An 18,031-nucleotide genomic window follows, 5' to 3' on the forward strand; every position below is an offset into this window, starting at 1 on the left:
ACCTTAAAAATAATGCTCTGGGTATAGGAAATGGTGATCCCAACCAGAAGGTCAGGGCATAAGCAGGAAGGGGGTTCTGAAATAAGATGGTTCTGAGCAGGGGAGCAGGGGACGGATGTGACCTAAAAGTTCAGTCTACAGTGACAGAAACCAAGGTAGACACAGGAATAAATGAAGCTTCTAATTTCTCATTCATTTCAGGGGGTCAAGAGGAGGCAACAAAGCTAGGAAGCAGAGGAACCCCATTTTGAATAGGAGACAAGGTTAGAGACCAAAGCTTAACATGGTGGAAAGAGAAAACTCAGTTCTGTAAGACGTCCTCTGATACCTATGCATGTGCATACACACTCATACATATTAGACTACATCAGACAATTATCCTGGAAAGGGGACTAAAGAGATAGCAGGGTCAGAGGAGGGCTCACGGAAGGACCATGATATCATGTGGAGAACAGGAACTAAATGGGATAGAAGAAAGGTTTGTCCACTCCCGGTGATCCCAACGCCATTTTGAATGAAGTGGAACAAAATTAGCCAATGTGTCATGCTTGGTGCAATGTTCTTGAGGATATTGGGACAGGAGGCTTACTGAGCCACCAGTGTGCCAAGGGCACGGTGGGGATAGAGGGGTACTTTGAAAAGAAGGCTCAGCAGGGTGGAACATCATAGAGAAAAGGAAGGGAGCTTGGTTTGTGGGTCCTTCCCCCCCAACCCAAACCTAGAGATTAAAAAAGAGGGGCAAGGCACCAGACATTGACAGCTCAAGACTGAGAAAGTGGAGCTTCCTATGTCCTGCTCAGAAGTTAAACCCAGCACAGCCTCAGCCTTACCTTCTCCCTTGACCCTTGGTCAATGACCTCAGCTTCAAAACTAGTAGCTGATGGCACATGAGAGGAAAGAGAGGGGAGATCTGAGAATAGCCACCTGTGAGGGTGAACCTGAGCTTTAACTAGTATCCTTTCTTCTTTCTTCCCTTAGCCATGAGCCTCAATCTCAGCCTCCTTCTCTCCTTCCCATGTGTCTTAAACAAAGTCTCAGTGCTCTGCTGTGACCATGGCCAATTCACTCACATCTGTGGGCCTCTTGATGAAATGAGACACTTGGCTGCAATGACCGCCAACAGCCTTCCCAGCCCTCGTGGCCCGTGAAACACAGCCTTGGACACGGATGAGCTGTCTAAGTTGCTTCAGGAGTTCCAGCCTCTTTGGAGATGGGCCCAGGGTTCTGTCACTTGGTAAACATGATGCAGGCCTGTTTGGGGCCTCATAGCTGTGGTTTTCTGTTTTCCCCAGCAGTAGCTGCAAGGCCAGAGCTGCAGCTGAGCCAGCCCAGCAGGAAGGGAGCAGGTAGAAGGAAGAAGAGCTTTACAAAGGGAAGAAACTCACATGCCTGCTAGACCCTTCCTCCACCTCACCCCACTCATCCCAAAGAAGTTTCTAATTCCTCTTGCAAAAGAAAAGACTCACTCCCAAGCTGTCCAGCCCAGTTTTGGGGAGCAGACACTCAGTTCACAGTGCTGGTGAACTTAGTGGGAAGAGGCCATGTCTAGAGCTGAGATGTGGGTGAGTGTAGACCCTCATCCAAAGCAACAGCCGGCCCTATGGGGCTAGTCTTGTTATTTGGAAACAATTCAGTTTGCCTAGACCCTCCAGGACCTGGCACACAGGAGTCCTGTGTAATCCTGGTTTAATGAGCCAAGTAGAGATGAATCCAGGAAAAGACAAGATTACTCTTGGAAAGAAACAATGACATTGACCGTGTAGGGTGTGACTGATAGGATTGGCACCCTTGGGTTCCCTTGCTTGTCTATGAAATATCCCCCAGCTGCTATGGATAGGGTAGGCTGAATACCATGTGCTGCCTCTTGCCCTGCTTGTCTGATCTGGAGATGCCTGGGGATTTGCCATGTCTCCAAGGTCAACCCCCACCTCATCCATGATGCTCTCTGGTATAGTTCGTACTTCCAAGCATCCCATGTAGGGATGCAAAGGCCACACTTTGAGTCTCTGTTTAGCGTCTCTGGTTCTCTCAGCCCGCTCTCTAGCTACCTTGCAAGATACCCCAGAGAACACCCTCATAGCCCACTTGTGCAGGAATCTGTTTTTTAGTTCCAGACATGTCCAGCTTTAGACAGCCTCTGCTCTTTAAGCCAAGGAGTCGCCTGGCTGCCTGTCCAGCAGCAGGGGAGAAGAGAGGGCATGGACAGCTGGCATTTTACAAGGCCAGAGCTCATCAGTGCGGCTCTGCACATCTAGGGAGTGGAGGGGGTGTTTGGACTACAACAGTAGCAGAGAGCTTCTGGAAGCCTCTGAGGCTCCCAAGGTTGCAAGAAGCCAAGACTCACCTCAGCTTGAGTACTGTTGACCAGTTTGTTCTTGTCAGCTGGCAGGACATAAAAATAGGCATGGCAGAACCTGGGGACAGTGAAGACCAGGCTACCACAAGGTGAAAAGGATCTAGAGCCCAGGATAGACCATAAGAGCCCCGAACTACTGCTAGCTGAGAACCTTACAAATATCATAAAGTCCTTACCTAGATGGCACCAGAGGTAACTAAAAACATAAAACAATTTTGGAACTGTACAACAACTAGCAGTAGTAACAGGAATGTTAGGATCTGGAATACACCACAGGCTAATCTGGGGCTGAGGACCCGGCTAGCTCACCACATGCCATCCTCTCATTTACTCCCACTGGATCTGTAATCTCCGTGGTGCACAACACAATCCTTAATAAAAACGTCATTTTCAAGTTAGACATAGTAAGAGATCTATTTCTACATACATACGTACGTACATACATACATCCATGCATGCATACATACATAGCTGCAAGAACAACAATGTAAAAGAAGGAGAGCTTATTTTGGGTTCATGGTCACTTGACCTTCCCTGGCACACTAGGAATTGTCTCCAGTACCCAGAGCACAGACAGCCTTCTGCCCAGAGCTGTGCCCCTCCGTGGCAGCAGCCTCTTCGGCTTCCATGAAGGATTGAGTTGGGTTCTAATGCTACATCATAGACCTGCCTCAGAAATGAGGCCTGCTTGTATATTCCCAACTCCTATCCTGTTGGGAGAAATATGGCCAAAGGCAGTAGCTTCTGGCTTTCTATGGGGTCAGTATTGGGAGGAATAAACTTTGGGGTCTCAAATGTCCCTAAGAACAACAGACACTTTCAGAACCTCCAAAGTTGCCTCCCTGCTGTGACTCCAGGCTTGATCACAGACCAGAATACACCACAGGCTAACGTGGGGCCAAGGACCCTCGTTGTGTCAAAGATGCCCAGAGGTATGCACTGGGATCCATGGAACTTCTAGAGCTTTGACCTTAGCTCAAACCACTCAGGATCAAGGCACAGAGTTCAGAGGGAAGGGAGCATAGTTCATAGAGTTTCTTGAATATGTGGGAAGCGAACTGCAATTCCCTGGTTCCCCATTTACAGCTCTAGGAACACCTACATGGCTCCTCAAGAACAAGCTTCAGCCCCCTCTCCTATAAAACTCAACATTGTAGACTATGCCCTATAACAAATATTCCCCCAAATACCAGTGACTTCCCTGGTGTTACATTATGATTGTGTCCCCCAAAAGTTCATGCATTAGAAACACAGTTCCTGCATTCGTATGTCCATGATATCTGGAGAAAAGGTCTTTGAGAGGTAACTGAGCTTAGATGAAAACAGAAGGCAGGGTCTTCATGGCACGCAGTAGCTTTGTAATAGGAAGAGGAGAGACCCAAACTTCAGAGCTTGCCCTGTCTGACCACATTGCCCTCTATCATGTTGTGATGCAGCTGAAAGGCCCTCCTTCACCAGACACCCAGTGCCAAAGAAGGAAGAGGGGGAGAAGGTAAAGAAAAAATAAGATGGGATGGGGGAGGAGGCTCCAAGCTACATTTACAAGACTCATCCTATCTAAATCCCAATCCCAGAGAACAAACTAAACACTACTGCAAAGACTTACTAGATTGTCCTAGAAGATTCCAGAATGCTTTCTCAATGCTTTCTCCAGAGGTTAGCTTACCTGTGGGTGCTGAAAATGCTCAGCTTCACCCAAGGACATCCGGGAGAGCATGCAGAAGGTGGCAGCTCAGCTATTATGGGCTGCATCCCCCACCTCCATTTTATTCCTACAGATCTACTTAGAAATAAATCTTCAAAGCCTCCTTCCCTCTCCGTCTAGCATGCCATACCACATCACAATAAACACATCAAAATGCATCCATATCCTGTTTCAAATATCATTTACATATAACTTCAGAGAAGCTAGGGTGAGCTCCATTTAACAAGTTGACATGATATTACATTATGCACATATTCAATTAAACATCAATTAACTTTGATTTGCAGTCATTTTGGGAAGTTGATCTTTTTTTTTTCCTCTGTCATAAAATACCCTTGGAAAGGCTGTATCTGTAGTCTGAGTTTGAAGTGTTCTGTCCCCACTGAAGGCTCCATTTCTGGATGACCCATCTATTTATGGGTCCTCCTGTTTCTTCAGTTGAAAGATTCACCTATTTCTTTCCCCAGATGAGAGTACTAAGAGTCCAAGAAGATTCTGGGTGACCACAGAGGCTGCTTGGTCCTATGGTCAGAGCTGAGAAGGGAGATGGCAGCCATAGATTCAAAGGAGGCAGTCCACACAGCACAAGGAGAAAGTTCTTGGCCAACATCACAGACCCATGTGTGAGTTACAGTCTGCAAAAACCCTTCCTTCTCATTCTTCTCTGGATCCCAAGCTAATATCTGTGAGGTTTGCATAGTCATCCACACTTTCCAGATGAGCCAACTGAGGCTCAGGGATACATGTGAGAGTGTCCTGGGTGGAAGAGCTCTGGCTCTACCTTCCTGGCCACCCACTAAGGGCAGGTGATTTGAGCCATTAGGAATATATGTTTTCTCTTGCACATATCTCTTTGTGAATTCTTCCGTGGCCTGTGGGGATCCAAGGTCAGCAAGGGGTGCCAGGCAAGGGAGTGGACCACAGTCTCAGCCCTGAAGCTGGTAGGGAAGGCACAAAGCCAGAGAGTTGGGTAAGTTGGGCCTGCTAAGCGTCAAAACATGTCAGGTCTCGCCCCAGCAGGCTGCTCCCTGGGATTAGTAGATAGAGTCCTGGAGCCAGGGAGCCATCCCCTTGGAACAGCTGTGCAGGGCAAGACAGGGCAGGGAGGAGAGAGCCACTCATGGGCGGAAAGAGTTTCGAGTGGCCTGGTGCCAGTGCACCTGGGGTCACAGTGCGGTCCCCAAGTCCTTTCCCAAGCCAGGACATCACTAGTTGTCTGAGTCTGATATCACCGTCAAATCTGCAACTCAGACAGCCTGCTGAACCTGCCTGTCATCCCACAGTCTGAGAAAACTTTGTGGAGAAGCAAAGCCAAGCCTTTGGAGATAGTGCCCTCCACCCCCTTCTCTCTCTTCCTCCCTCTTCTCCTCCTCCTCTCATCCCTCCCCCAAGCCCCCGCCCTCACCGGGCTCTTCTCAGATGGGCTCTGATAGCTCCCAGAAACCCAGCAATGCAGAAAACATCATCTTTTATTGGTGTGGAGAAGAGGAAATGGACAGAGAGACTCATTCATTCGCCACAGTAGGAGGCAGCAGGGTGGGATTCTAGTCCAGATGGGCTTGCCTCCATGATCCTCTGAAAGTCCACATCTGATACTGTAAACTCCATGCTTGCCCTGTTCCCCCAGGTCGTGAGAACCATGGGACAAAATACAAGAGCCTTACCTTAGCATCCAAGGCCCTCCAGTCTCCCAAAGTGTCTTCCTAGCTTTCTAACCCTGTTTCATCTCAGCCTTGCGACTGCAGTACCTCATCCTTCCACTCCCAACCATGCTATCTATCTATGTGTTTGCAAAGGTCTGCCCTGGCAAGCCTAGGTCCATCTGCCAGAAGTGGCCTTCACCATCTCCTCCCCTGTCAAATCCACACTCCACGTAGTGAAATCAGAGACACTGACTTGGAGGAGGGGCCCCTTAGGTTGGAGTCAGTTAATCCTTTGGATTCATGAAACAACTTTCACATTCACTGCGACGTGATATGGCAGAGGAGGAGACACGGGTATTTATTCAAATATCAGGTCACCAGACCTGGAATACTTTCAGGGCAGGCCTAGTAAACTGTTTGTGTCTGTATCCTAGCAACTCGCATGGAGCTCTGGCTCAGAGCAAGTACTACCTGGAATGATGATGGATGGATGGGCAGATGGATAGATACAAAGATGGATGGACACTTAGATGGATGCTCGGATAGAGTATAGACCAGACAATGAGATGAATGGATGAATGGACAGACAGATGCATGACTGGGTGGGTGGATGGATGGATGAACAGACAAATGGATGGATGGACAGATGGACAGATGGATAGACAGATGGATGGATGAACGAACAGACGGATGGATAGATGGATGGATGGACAGGCGGATGGATGAGTGGGTGGATGGATGGACAGATGGACGGATGGACAGGCAGATGGATGAGTGGGTGGATGGATGGACAGATGGACGGATGAATGAATGGTTGGATGGATAAATGGGCAGATGGACAGATGGATGGTTGTTTGGATAACTTGACTGCAAGATGAGTAAATTAATAGAAAAATGGAAGAAAAAGAAATGGGCAGATTACTCATGTCAACAAGCACAAAACTACTCATCCCTGGGAGACTCCAAGAGCCTCCCGTTTGTGCTCCTGACAATCTTTTATTGCAGGTCAATAAAGATCTGGTAGGCCCCCTCTGGGCAAAGAACCAAGACTGTCTCAGCTGGAGAGGGGAAAGGACCCCAGTCTAGAGCTATGAGCTTACATCCTGGAGTCCATGGCTGCACTCGAGGAAGAGGAGGCCCTGCTCCATCGTTAGAGAAGAGCCAAGCAGGGAGGAGTCCACAGCTCCATCTTTCCATTAGCTAAGATACTCTTCCAAGCCTGGCCTCCCCCAGCTCCCAAATTCCACTGCTCAGGATAATCGGAGCCTGGGCCTGAGCCCAGTGTTGCTTCGACTCCAAAACCAAAACCACACTGGCTAGAGTATGAGAGGCCTGGGGAGTCAGCATCCAGGAGGGCAAGGGCAGGGAGAAACTTGACCAACCTCTGGAGACAGCTGCAGGCAGCTTGACCTCCAGCCAGCAATGATGTGATCAGGGATTGTAGCCCCTCTCCCAGAGCACTCAGGCTCCTTCTGACACCGGCTTCATGCTGGGTCCCACCACACCCTCAGTTCCCCTCAGCCCCCACCCAGCATCCTCACATCTGCAGCAAAGCTCTGCCAAATTAACAGCTGCAGCCTATGCTCCAAATCTCCCCAAACCCTACACTACCTACATCGCCAAAGCCACATCCCTTCTGACCCCAGAGCAGGGCCCTCAGGAGAGAAAGGCTCATTAATCCTTGGGAATCTGCTCCTGGGCAGCGTTGAAGACAGGCTGGTGAGCCTGGAGCTTGGACAAAGCTCCTGCAAGGTCTTTAGGACAATCAGGACTCCCATGACAGATGTGTTTATAAAAATATAAAGAGGGGGGATTGTTCTATGGAGGTGTAGTCAGGTATGGGGTAAGGGGGCACATCAGTGGGCCCATGCTGTAGTATCCCTTCCTCCTGAGGGACTGTCCACAGGATGCTATAGTATAGAATAGAGTTTATTCAGGGCATGGGGAGGGGAGTTAAGAGTATAGTAGAGTCAGAGAAAGGCACAGAAACAGAGAGAGAGAGAGAGAGAGAGAGAGAGAGAGAGAGAGAGACCAGCCATGAGCATGTTGGTGGTGGGGAGGGAGCAAGAAAGGAAGAGCAAGAGAACAAGGGAGACAGAAGAGGGGCAAATGGCTCCTTTTATAGTGTCAGGCATACCTAGTCATTGCCAGGTAACTGTGGGGCGGAGCTTATTATACAGAATGCTAACAGTGACCACCCAGCACAAAGTTCATTAGCCACTGGCCTGCTTTCCAGCATCCCAAAAGCTAGCTGGCCTGGAAATAACAGGAGGAAGGGAGACAGTCTCTCCGCTATTGCACCTGCTTTCTCCTGCTCAGGAAAGCACCAGAAGAAGCTACTGTGGTCAAGAGAATGGAATATTGGTTCTTTGGCCTCTCGCCAGTTTCTGCAAATTGGAAAAGAGCCCTGGCTCTACCCACAGGACATCTTAGAAGCTGTTGCACAGGGGTGGGAGGAAGCGATTCTATGGAGGCGCAGACCCGCTGTTCCTAGATCCATCCAAGAAAGAAGGAGCCAAGTCCTTGGCTCCGTCTGAATCACTGGTGAACAGCCCTTATTGGGCCAGCTCATAGCTTTTACGCCATACGTTTGCAGGCCTTCCAGTGGGATGTGCAGCCTTCAGTGAGGCACACCCAGCCCCGGCACTCATCACTTCAAACCCACCCACCCGTCACCGTGGTCTGACGGTCTGACGAGCGTCTCCAGGTTCTCTGCCTCTTATTCAATGAGCTGAATGAAATGAAGCCTCGCACGGATTGCAAAAGCAGCGAGGGGATTTTAAAGCAACTCAGTAGCACGAGTCAGAAAGAAGTATGTTGTCAAGAATGACAGCGAGCCACATGAGCGAGGGTACTCAAGGGCTCCAATTATTATTTGGGGCTTCTCTTAATGGGGTTCAAGAGAAGAAGGTGTATGGCTGTTAAGGGACATAACACCGATAGTGCTCTGTTTTGATTGACAGACTTGAATGAGGATTGCACAATTACATAAACCTGTCCTCATAGCACATGTCCCTTCCTGCAATGCATCTGATTTTAATCATACGCCTGCCCAATTATACATGGTATACATGGTAAATAGGGGATTCTCCCTAAGGGTTCACTCAGAAGACACAGTTTGCCTTATTCCGCAGACATCCAAAACCAGTTTTGGCCGGATGAGCCCCTGGCCTGGAGTTCCCAGGTTTGCTCCAGTTTGAATAGAAACAATGCATTATCAAGAGGTTGCTAAGGGAGGTCGCTCACTTGCGTTTCTTAAAGCAAAGATACTGAGCAACTCATTGCATTTCCAAACTATCAGGAAAGGGGGTGTGCAGACCTGGTTTGCCAAATCAAGGAAAGTCTCCAGCTACAAAGCTATTCCCTCTGCTTGCCCACCTCACATCACATGGAAGCTACTCACACGGCCCCTGGAAGGAGGTTTTGCTGGCAGGACCAACCAGCCCCTTGCCCCACCTCAGTGGTTTAACAAAACACAAATCCGTGTCCGTTCATAGTCCATATCACCTGCTGGAACCAAGCCCATGTTCTGATATGCCCCCATTCCCTGGACCAGGAATGCCTGAGTATCAGGAACCATGGTCCCACTTGTTAGCAGGTGAGACCTCCATGTCCCACAGGGATATGCCTCTCTGTGACCACAAAGACACTTGGGCCATTAGGACTCAAGAAGGCCAACGGATGCCTGATCTCACTGTGTGGCCTTGGGAAAAGTGGGTTCTCACCCTGCTTGAGACCCATCATGATACATGGGAAGGAGAGATGGGGGTTCCCAAGATTTTTGGCATCCCTGGGTCAGCCAGTAGTGACGTGGGCTGGACTATGCTGATTATCTAAGGGAACCAGTTTGAGTCGGTAAAGTCAGGTGCCAGGCATCCCTGTGAACCCGATGGCAGCATCCACACACTCCCATCGGAGGCAGGGGTACCAGTGTGCATCCCGCCCACACGGTATTCTGGCTCCCAGAGAATGGGATCATGTTCAAGTGAACCTGGATTTACCCCCCAGGATTTCCAATGTCATAAGCACCCCAACCTGTCAGGGAACAGAGCTCCTAGGCCAGGCGAGGAACGATGTCTTGAGAGATGATTCAGCTCTCCAAGGCAAGTGCCTTGACTCTTGGGGCAAACCATGCCCAATCTCCAGGTCCGATTCAGACCTGGGGCTCCTAAATTCTCTCTCTAGTGATCCACTAGGGGCAAGATGGCTGGCTAGTTAGGACTTAATCTCAAGCATAGTTTCTCTTCTCCCAGAAATCCTCCACTGTTTGGACCGTTCTACCCACAGCAGGCCTTTAGCATGATGACATGCTACCAGTGACCGAATGTTCACTGCCTCTGAGTAGATTCTGCCCTGTTCTTGGTTTTGAAAGCAACCTAATTAGGCACATGGAGGGATCACACTGAATGGGTGAAAACGCGCTGGGGGTTCTCCAGAGCCCCACCCAATGCAGCCCTAGCCCTTCAGCATCTAGGTTGCCAAGCATGCCTTCCAGATCAGACCATGACCCATTCCTCCCTTCAGTCTGGCCGGAGAACCAACTGATCTGATCCTTAAGACACTCATTTCCCAGGTGTGGACTGCTCAGAATCCCACACTGATGTCCCCTGAGAAGTTTCATTCAGTCTGTGATTTTGCACCAGGCTTTCCAGCCTTCGGGCCTCAGCATTCACTTCCATCAAATGGAGAATGGGTCTCTATAAAGGTTACCTTCCAGCAAGCTAAGAACCCTATCTATCCTGCCATCTTCCAGACCTAAGGAAAGCAACAGAGAAGCCAGCAGGGCCCCTAGTGAAGGTGGAGGAGATACAAGAGCAGACCCCAGGCTGGCCCGATGCCCATTTTGTCAATGTCTGCTTTGTTTTGAGCTCACAGCAAGCAGGTGAGTTCATTTTCCATTAAGGACAATTAGCTCTTCATTTGCATATGCTAAATGCGACATTTAAGGGAATAGTTCCTCCCCACCCAAACAGGATGAAAGTCCAATGACAGGCAGGCAACCTGCAGTTTGGGGCAGAGGTGTAATTGGCTCTTATTAAGGGAGATGCGGGAGATACAGGTTTTGAAATGCAAATGATTGCATCAGTCCTTCTGTTAGGCCAGCTTGGGGAATGAAAAGAGGAAGCTGGGCCTCTTTTCTGCTCCATGTCTGCACAGGGCTGGCCTCCTTCCTGACCCACAGCAAGAGAGTCAGAGAAGCAGGGTAGAAAGGATTCATAATCTCCTGGGGAGAGCAGAGAGCAGGACAGAGTCACCTTCCAAGCAGCCCCATCCCTTGCCCAGACCTGCCCTGTCTGAGTCAACCACTTCCTATTCCCTAAAGCAAGGTCTAGTCTCTTGTTCCACCTGAGTCTCATACTTGGAACTGCTTCATCATGGCTTCTCCCACAGCATACAGTCAGGAGGCCTTAAAGACCCCCACATACAGCATTTGCCATTCCCCTATCAAGAAGTCTCCACCCTCCCACCCACCACCCATCTCAATCTTATCTCAAGTTAGCTTAGAATGTGTTTCATCTGCTTTATGAGCACAGACTGAAGCCACGGTAGCATCCTTAGCCCCTGGGGTAGAGCAGAAGAATCTGCCTCATAAGTGAGTCACATTATAGAAAAGACAGAAACAAGTGGATGAGGAAAGGATAGATAGAAAAAAGGATGAATGGATGGATGGATGAATGGATGGATGGATGGATGGATGGATAGATGGATAGATGGATGGGAGTATTCATGCATGGATGGGGGGACGAATGGATGGATGGATGAATGTATGGGAGGATGGATGGATGGATATGGATGGGAGATGGGTATGGATGGGAAATGGATGAATGGGATATGGATGGGTGCATGAATGGGTACATCAATGGATGCCTTTTTGTACTCCATGAACCTTCCCTCTGCCCTTGCTTTAACATATAGCACTTCCCATTTTATAGATGAAGAAAAAGTAAGGCTGGATGAGATAAACACCCCATTCTGCAACCCAGTGAGGAAACCCAGAGATGAAGGGCCTATGTCATGCCTCAGGATACCCCACTCAAATCTGATGGCAGTAACTTGTCCTCAAAGTCCTTCACTGCAATGGAAGTCTCTACCTAGCCACCTCTCCCACGTGACTGTCACACGTTCTAACACAACCCTAACCATCTGGGCCTCTTCAGATCCAGAGGCTGAGGATAACTGTGCAGGTGCATGCTTCTTTCTCCTCTCTGTCTCTCTGTGTCTCTGTCTCTCTCTGTGTGTATCTGTCTCTACTCTGTCTCTGTGTTTCTGTGTCTCTGTCTCTGAAATTCTCTGTCTCTTTGAGTGTCTATTTTTCTCTTTATGTGAGATCCTGCCCTTCCTTTCTCTCTCTCTCTCTCTCTCTCTCTCTCTCTCTCTCTCTCTCTCTCTCCCTCCCTCCCTCCCTCCCTCCCTCCCTCCCTCCCTCCCTCCTCATGAATCAGACTCCCAGCTGGTCACTCCAGAAGAGAGTAGTCACAGAGCCTTTCCTAGCCTGGCTTTTTAGGTTCCCAACTTCTGACCCATAGTTTTCACCATTCCCTACCAAGACAGGGAGGACCTCACCACTGGAGGTTCCCCAGACACCTAGAATTGAAGGCCCTGAGATAAGAGAAGTGGAGAGGCAGGTACAGGGTAGGGGGACAGAGTCAGAAAGATCAGTAAGATCCCTGGATCCACACATTGGGATGAAAATAGTAAACAGTCTAGGCAGGCAAGAAAACCATGAGGGTTTGATGCTGATCTCTAACTGAACAGCCAGGAAACGACAGAACACTGTAGGGGTGGAAAAGATTTACCCAGAAGATTTACTCATGCCTGACCCCACATGGGATGGGAAAAGGCAAACATCTATATGTTTTAGGGTCCCTGGGAGATTCCTGCATGATTGAGTTTGGCAGCCACTGGACTACATAGCAGGGTGGGAACTATGAGCTACCACACCCATTGTACAGGCTAGAAAAGCAATGCCTGAGAGGTCTCCATATGAGACACTGGGATTCAAATAGGTCTGCAGACTAGGCTCTACCCTAAAGACCAGCCTTTTCCCACACTGAGCCTAGAGATAACCACCAAGAGACCAGGATCCTGACTCCCACAAGCTCCAGATCTGCAGATTTTCTGAAAGAGGTTCTACTGGGAGGTGGGGGTCAGCAGGCAGAAGGGTCTCAAAGACAACATAGTGGGGAGTGTTGCAAGCTAGGTGCAGGTCTCTGTACTGGCCAGCTCACAAATTTCTCATAAAATCCAAATAGTCCTTGGCTTCAGCTCAGGAACCTCTCCCGTCTGACTTCATTCTTTGGTATGCGGTGGTGGGGGTGAGGGTATCTGTTCCTGGATTGTGGGTCCCAGACATGGACTCTTTATCTGTGTCTTTCCTGACATTGCTGTAAAGGCAGTGGCTTAAAGGTAGCTTCCTAGGGATTTGGGCTTCTTCCTCCAGGTCTATGCTGGAAACACAGATGTCCGCATGAAGCTGAGGCTACAGTTGTACAGGAAATCAGAAGCACTGACAGTCCCTAATTCCTCACCTGTCTATCCCAAGGAACTGAGACCAGTCAAGTTTCAAGCATGGGACAGCATGCTCCAGAGAAGAGTTGGAACCCCAATTCAGCTGCATCCACATGTTGGGTGACCCTGAGGAAGCTGCCTAACTCCTTAGAGGCTGGACCTAATGATACTAATGATCCTCTTTATGAAGTTGGGGTTAAATAAGGCCCATGAGGACTGTGGTGCCTTGGACACGTTGTTTTATTTCTATTGCCTCAGCTATCCTGTCTTTAAAATGGGAACAATTATACTTAAGAAGGATAAAGTGAGGATTAAATTCATTAAAAGGGGTCAATCTACACAAAGTGCTTAAAACAGCATCTAGCCTACCTACAGGGACAGATGAGACTCTAAGCGTGGGGCGGGGCTTTGGAAAATGCCTGCTTCGTTTCTGCCTTTGAGGCACTTCGAGGATACAGGGAGATCACTCAACTGCCTTCTTTTGACTGCTAGTGGCAGGCTGTGAGCCAGCTCTGTGAAAAACTGGAGATGGAGCCTATTTTCTCTTCTCCCTTTTTACAAAGAGATCGGAAAACAGGAGTTTGAACTCTGGGCAACCTTGTAGCGCTGTGTGAACCAAAAGACAAACCCTAGAAATTACTTGGAGATAGCTGGGTTCCCCATCACACCTGCCCCACAGCCACTACTTGACTGGCTCTCCTGCTGCCCAGAGGAGCCTGAGCAGCCCCAGCCAATTCTTCTCCTACCCCTGGGTGCCCTAGAGTAGTGGAGAATACTAGAATAGAGGGTCGTTTTGTTGTCATGCTTGTTTGGGAGGGTTTTTGTACAGGACAAAAAGAAGCACAGACACCAGGCTGAGCATGCGAGCCAGCATTCCCACCAATGTCCAGGTAGTGTGGGGGCCCAGCTCCCATGGAGACTCCAAAGGTCAAAAGACTTTGTGTCTTGCCATTGACCCAGGAAATGTGGAAGAGTAAATTTGACCATAGGTCATTTGACCCTGCCTCACCCAGTCTTTCACTAAGCCACACTCTTCAGGAACCATCTGGAAGTTTCTGCAGAAGTACCTGGCTCTGAAAGGGACAGGGACCAGGGAAGTCACTGCCAAACTATTTCAGGTCAAAAGAGACTACCATGCTGCCAACATGAGGAGGAGAGGTGCTGCTGGGGGTATGAGCAGACATGCAGACACACAACACACACACACACACATACACACACACACACATATGTACCATACACAGGCACATACATACCATACACATATACACACACAGATACACACACATGTGCGCATGCGTGCACACATACAGACATACACACAGACATACACAGACACACTCACACACATCACACCATACCACACACACAACATACCATACCTTACCACATGTACACATATACCATACCACACCACACTATACCATACATGTGCACTACATACATACATACACACACACACACAAACACACACACCATCACACACACCATACCATACATCCACACTACGTACACACCACACCACACACCATACCATACACATTTACATACAATATACACATACACACAATACAGCACAATACACACCATCACACACACATACATACACACACTCCACACCACAGCCCAAACACACTCACCACACCAAACACACACACACACACATACACACATACACATGCGCTCTCTCTCTCTCTCTCTCTCTCTCTCTCTCTCTCTCTCTCTCTCTCCTGATGCCCTGTGTCCCCAGGAAGCTTCTAGAAATACAGAGAAGTTTCCAGGACTCACTGAGAAAAAAGGTTTGATCCCTACCAACTTTGAGTCTATAACATCAGAGAGCCCACCCCCACCCCCCTTCAAGGCTGCTCCTTTAGCACCTCCAAGCTCTGAGTGCAAAGTAAGTAGGCTTTCAGGAAATATCCTTGAGTCCAAAAGGTGCAGAGAATAGACACCAAAGACAGCAGAGCTGAGCGATAGATTAGGGGGAAGAGAGGCCACATCTATTGTCCCAACATCTGGGAAGCTAAGTCAGAAGGATGAAGAGTTCACGGCCAGCCTCCCATCTTGGGATGGCCTGGGAGGTACACACATACACATATGTATACACACATGTACACATGTGTTCATATGTATGAGGAGGAGGAGGAGAGACAAGGAAGGAAGGAAGGAAGGAAGGAAGGAAGGAAGGAAGGAAGGAAGGAAGGAAGGAGATCTCCCAACCTCACCTCAGGGAAACGGGAGCTGGAGAGCAGAGAGCCCCTTGGACTCTGAAAACAGGCAGATGTGACTTCAGATGCCCCATCTAGGGCTTCCTCCATAAGTCCAGAGGAGAGTCTCTTGTGTGTTTGGAGATTCTGTCATGCTCTGGTATCAAAGGGCCTTCTGCATGCCTTCTGGCTAACACACTGGGCAAGCATAGTGACTTCAATCTCATAAGATGGATATGAAGGCCAATGACCTGATTCTTCTCCATTTTTCCTTCAGGTCCCAGTCTTCAGAGGCTTTCCCTAGTCCCAGTGCTAGGCTGTCTCTTGTTAAGCCTGGAGGCGGTGGTGGCCTTTAATCCCAGCCCTCGGAAGGCAGAGGCAGATGGTTCCCTGGGTTCAAAGCCAGCCTGGTCTACAGAGTAAGGTCCAGGACAGCCAGGGATACACAGAGAAACCCTGTCCAGAAAAACAAGCTAACAAAAGACACTTTACCCTAGAGTTGATCATGCTGACATCCCAGGCTTATTCTTACTTTAGCTACCAAGGAACCCTAGCTTCAGAAAATTGATGGGATGGATGGATGGATGGATGGATGGATGGATGGATGGATGGATGGATGCAAGGCCTAGCCAGCCCCTCAAATTTCTTGTAACTCTTTATTACTGTCTTAGTTAGGGTTTTGCTGCTGTGAACAGACACCATGACCAAGGCAACTCTTTAAAGAACAACACTTAATTGGGGCTGGCTTACAGGTTCAGAGGTTCAGTTCATTATCATCAAGGTGAGAGCATGGCAGCATCCAGGCAGGCATGGTGCAGGAAAAGCTGAGAGCTCTACATCTTCATCTAGAGGCTGCTAGGAGAAGACTGGTTTCCAGGCAGCTAGGATAAGGGTCTTAAAGCCCATGCCCGCAGTGACACACCTACTCCAACAGGGCCACACCTCCTAATAGTGCCACTCCCCAGGCCATGCTTATGCAAACTGTCACTATCACCATGCAAAGAGCCTTCTCTGGACCTGGGTACAAGTGACTGATTTATTGAGGATATAATTTATGCCTGGCCCCAGGCTCCCAGTGGCCATGGGGAGCTCTCCTTTCCCTGAAGTCCATAATATCCCCCAACATCCTCCGGCCCCCCAGTCAGGCTCTAGGACTTCAGGCAGCATTGACTGGACACAGGGGCCTGGATTGTGCACAGTATGAACTGAAAGCTTGAAGCCAGGAGAGTGGCATGATTTTCCTCCCTTCATATTGGCAGGTAGAACAGCTGGGCTTCCTAATTTCTGGATTTTGTGTGTGCATGGAAAAACCAGGGCAGGGAACTAAGATGAGCCTCCTCGTGACAGCCAGAGAAGGTAAGTAGTGGGGGAGATAGTGGACAACAGGGCTGCTTTGCTCAAGCCACCCTGCTGCTTCTCGGAAGCAAGCAATGCCAAGTAGGCAGATGGCCGGCAGGTCCCCTCTGAGCCCTGGGACCCAGATGGTCATCCCGGCATTAGGGAAGGCATCACAGCAGCAGCAAGAGAGAACTTACTGCCAGCCAAATCCACTGAAGCCCCCGTTCTAGCCAGGGGCCTCCCTGTCTTCCTTTCTGCAGCCTAGCTATTACTGTGGCTGGGGGGCCCGTGGGACTGCAGAGAGGCTGAAATTGGGAAGCTACATTTCACAGTGGTCACATTCAGGAGGCCATAGGCCAGACCAGGCATAGCCTCTCAGGGAACGCCTCCTGCATTCCTACTGCTGGTCTGTCAGCAGACCAAAGAAACTGTCCTCTCCTCACTCTTACAGCCAGGCTGTGAGCCCAAGTCACCTCCGGACCTCTGCATCTCCCTCGGGGTTTCTTGGGCTCAGAAAAAGCACTAATAATAGACTCTAATACTCCTTAAGGGCCTGCCAGAGACAGCCCGGAGTTCTCAGAGCTTCGTGAGTAAAAATCAATCCCTGTAGTGGGTAAAAAAACAACCCTGAGAGGCAAGTCTGTTAAGATCCCCACTTTACAGATGAAGAAATGGAGACCCAGAAAAGAGGCAAAGATCCTAAGCCACACACCAGGAAACGAGGAAGCCAGAAGTCAGCCAGGCAGCCTGGCTCTGGAGCTCACGTTCTCAGAAGTGTCTATCTGTGCAAAGCCAATGAGTCCCATACCGCACTACATCAGGGACCCAAGACACATCACCCTGGGCTCAGGCTTGAGTGTCAAGGACTGAATTGCCTGTCACAGGTACGCAACCGCCTTGGTGGAATTGTTCAGGCAGTGGGTAAGGACAAGCCTAGGTCACCTCTGAGTCAGATGGAATAGACAAATGTCCCTGAGACCAGGCCTTGAGGTCTTAGAGGTAGTGTGGAGACCTTAGAGAAACACGACTGCTACACATTCATTCAATCACTTATTTATGAACATATATGTTCACTTGCTCACATGCACATGTGTGAGTTTGTACATATATGTCCCTGGACACAGTAGCTGTTCTGGGGAACAAAGGACATTACTAAGTCCCCACAAGCCTGGAAGCCCCCTAACTACAGGAAGTATGCCCCCTCCAACAAGTAAGTGCCTGGAGGACAGCATAAGACACTCCCTTCCCCCTTCTCAGCCTCACTTTCCCCTCT

At 49.3% G+C, this 18,031-nt stretch overlaps 1 long non-coding RNA gene across 5 annotated transcripts in view; it reads right to left on the bottom strand.

The window, feature by feature from the left end:
- LOC103693859 (uncharacterized) overlaps nucleotides 1-18,031 on the bottom strand; it is a 179,229-nt gene that overhangs the window by 72,423 nt on the left and 88,775 nt on the right. Inside the window, exon 1 of one of the 5 annotated variants that reach the window (XR_015640147.1) lies at nucleotides 5,726-5,916. The exons of the other annotated variants lie outside the window; for them this stretch is intronic. This is a non-coding gene — a long non-coding RNA (uncharacterized LOC103693859). Of the gene's footprint in view, nucleotides 1-5,725; nucleotides 5,917-18,031 lie in introns of those variants that run through there. 5 annotated transcript variants of the gene reach the window in all.

The sequence above is a fragment of the Rattus norvegicus genome, chromosome 16 (assembly GCF_021556685.1).
Source record: "Rattus norvegicus strain SHRSP/BbbUtx chromosome 16, alternate assembly SHRSP_T2T, whole genome shotgun sequence".
Taxonomy (NCBI): domain Eukaryota; kingdom Metazoa; phylum Chordata; class Mammalia; order Rodentia; family Muridae; genus Rattus; species Rattus norvegicus.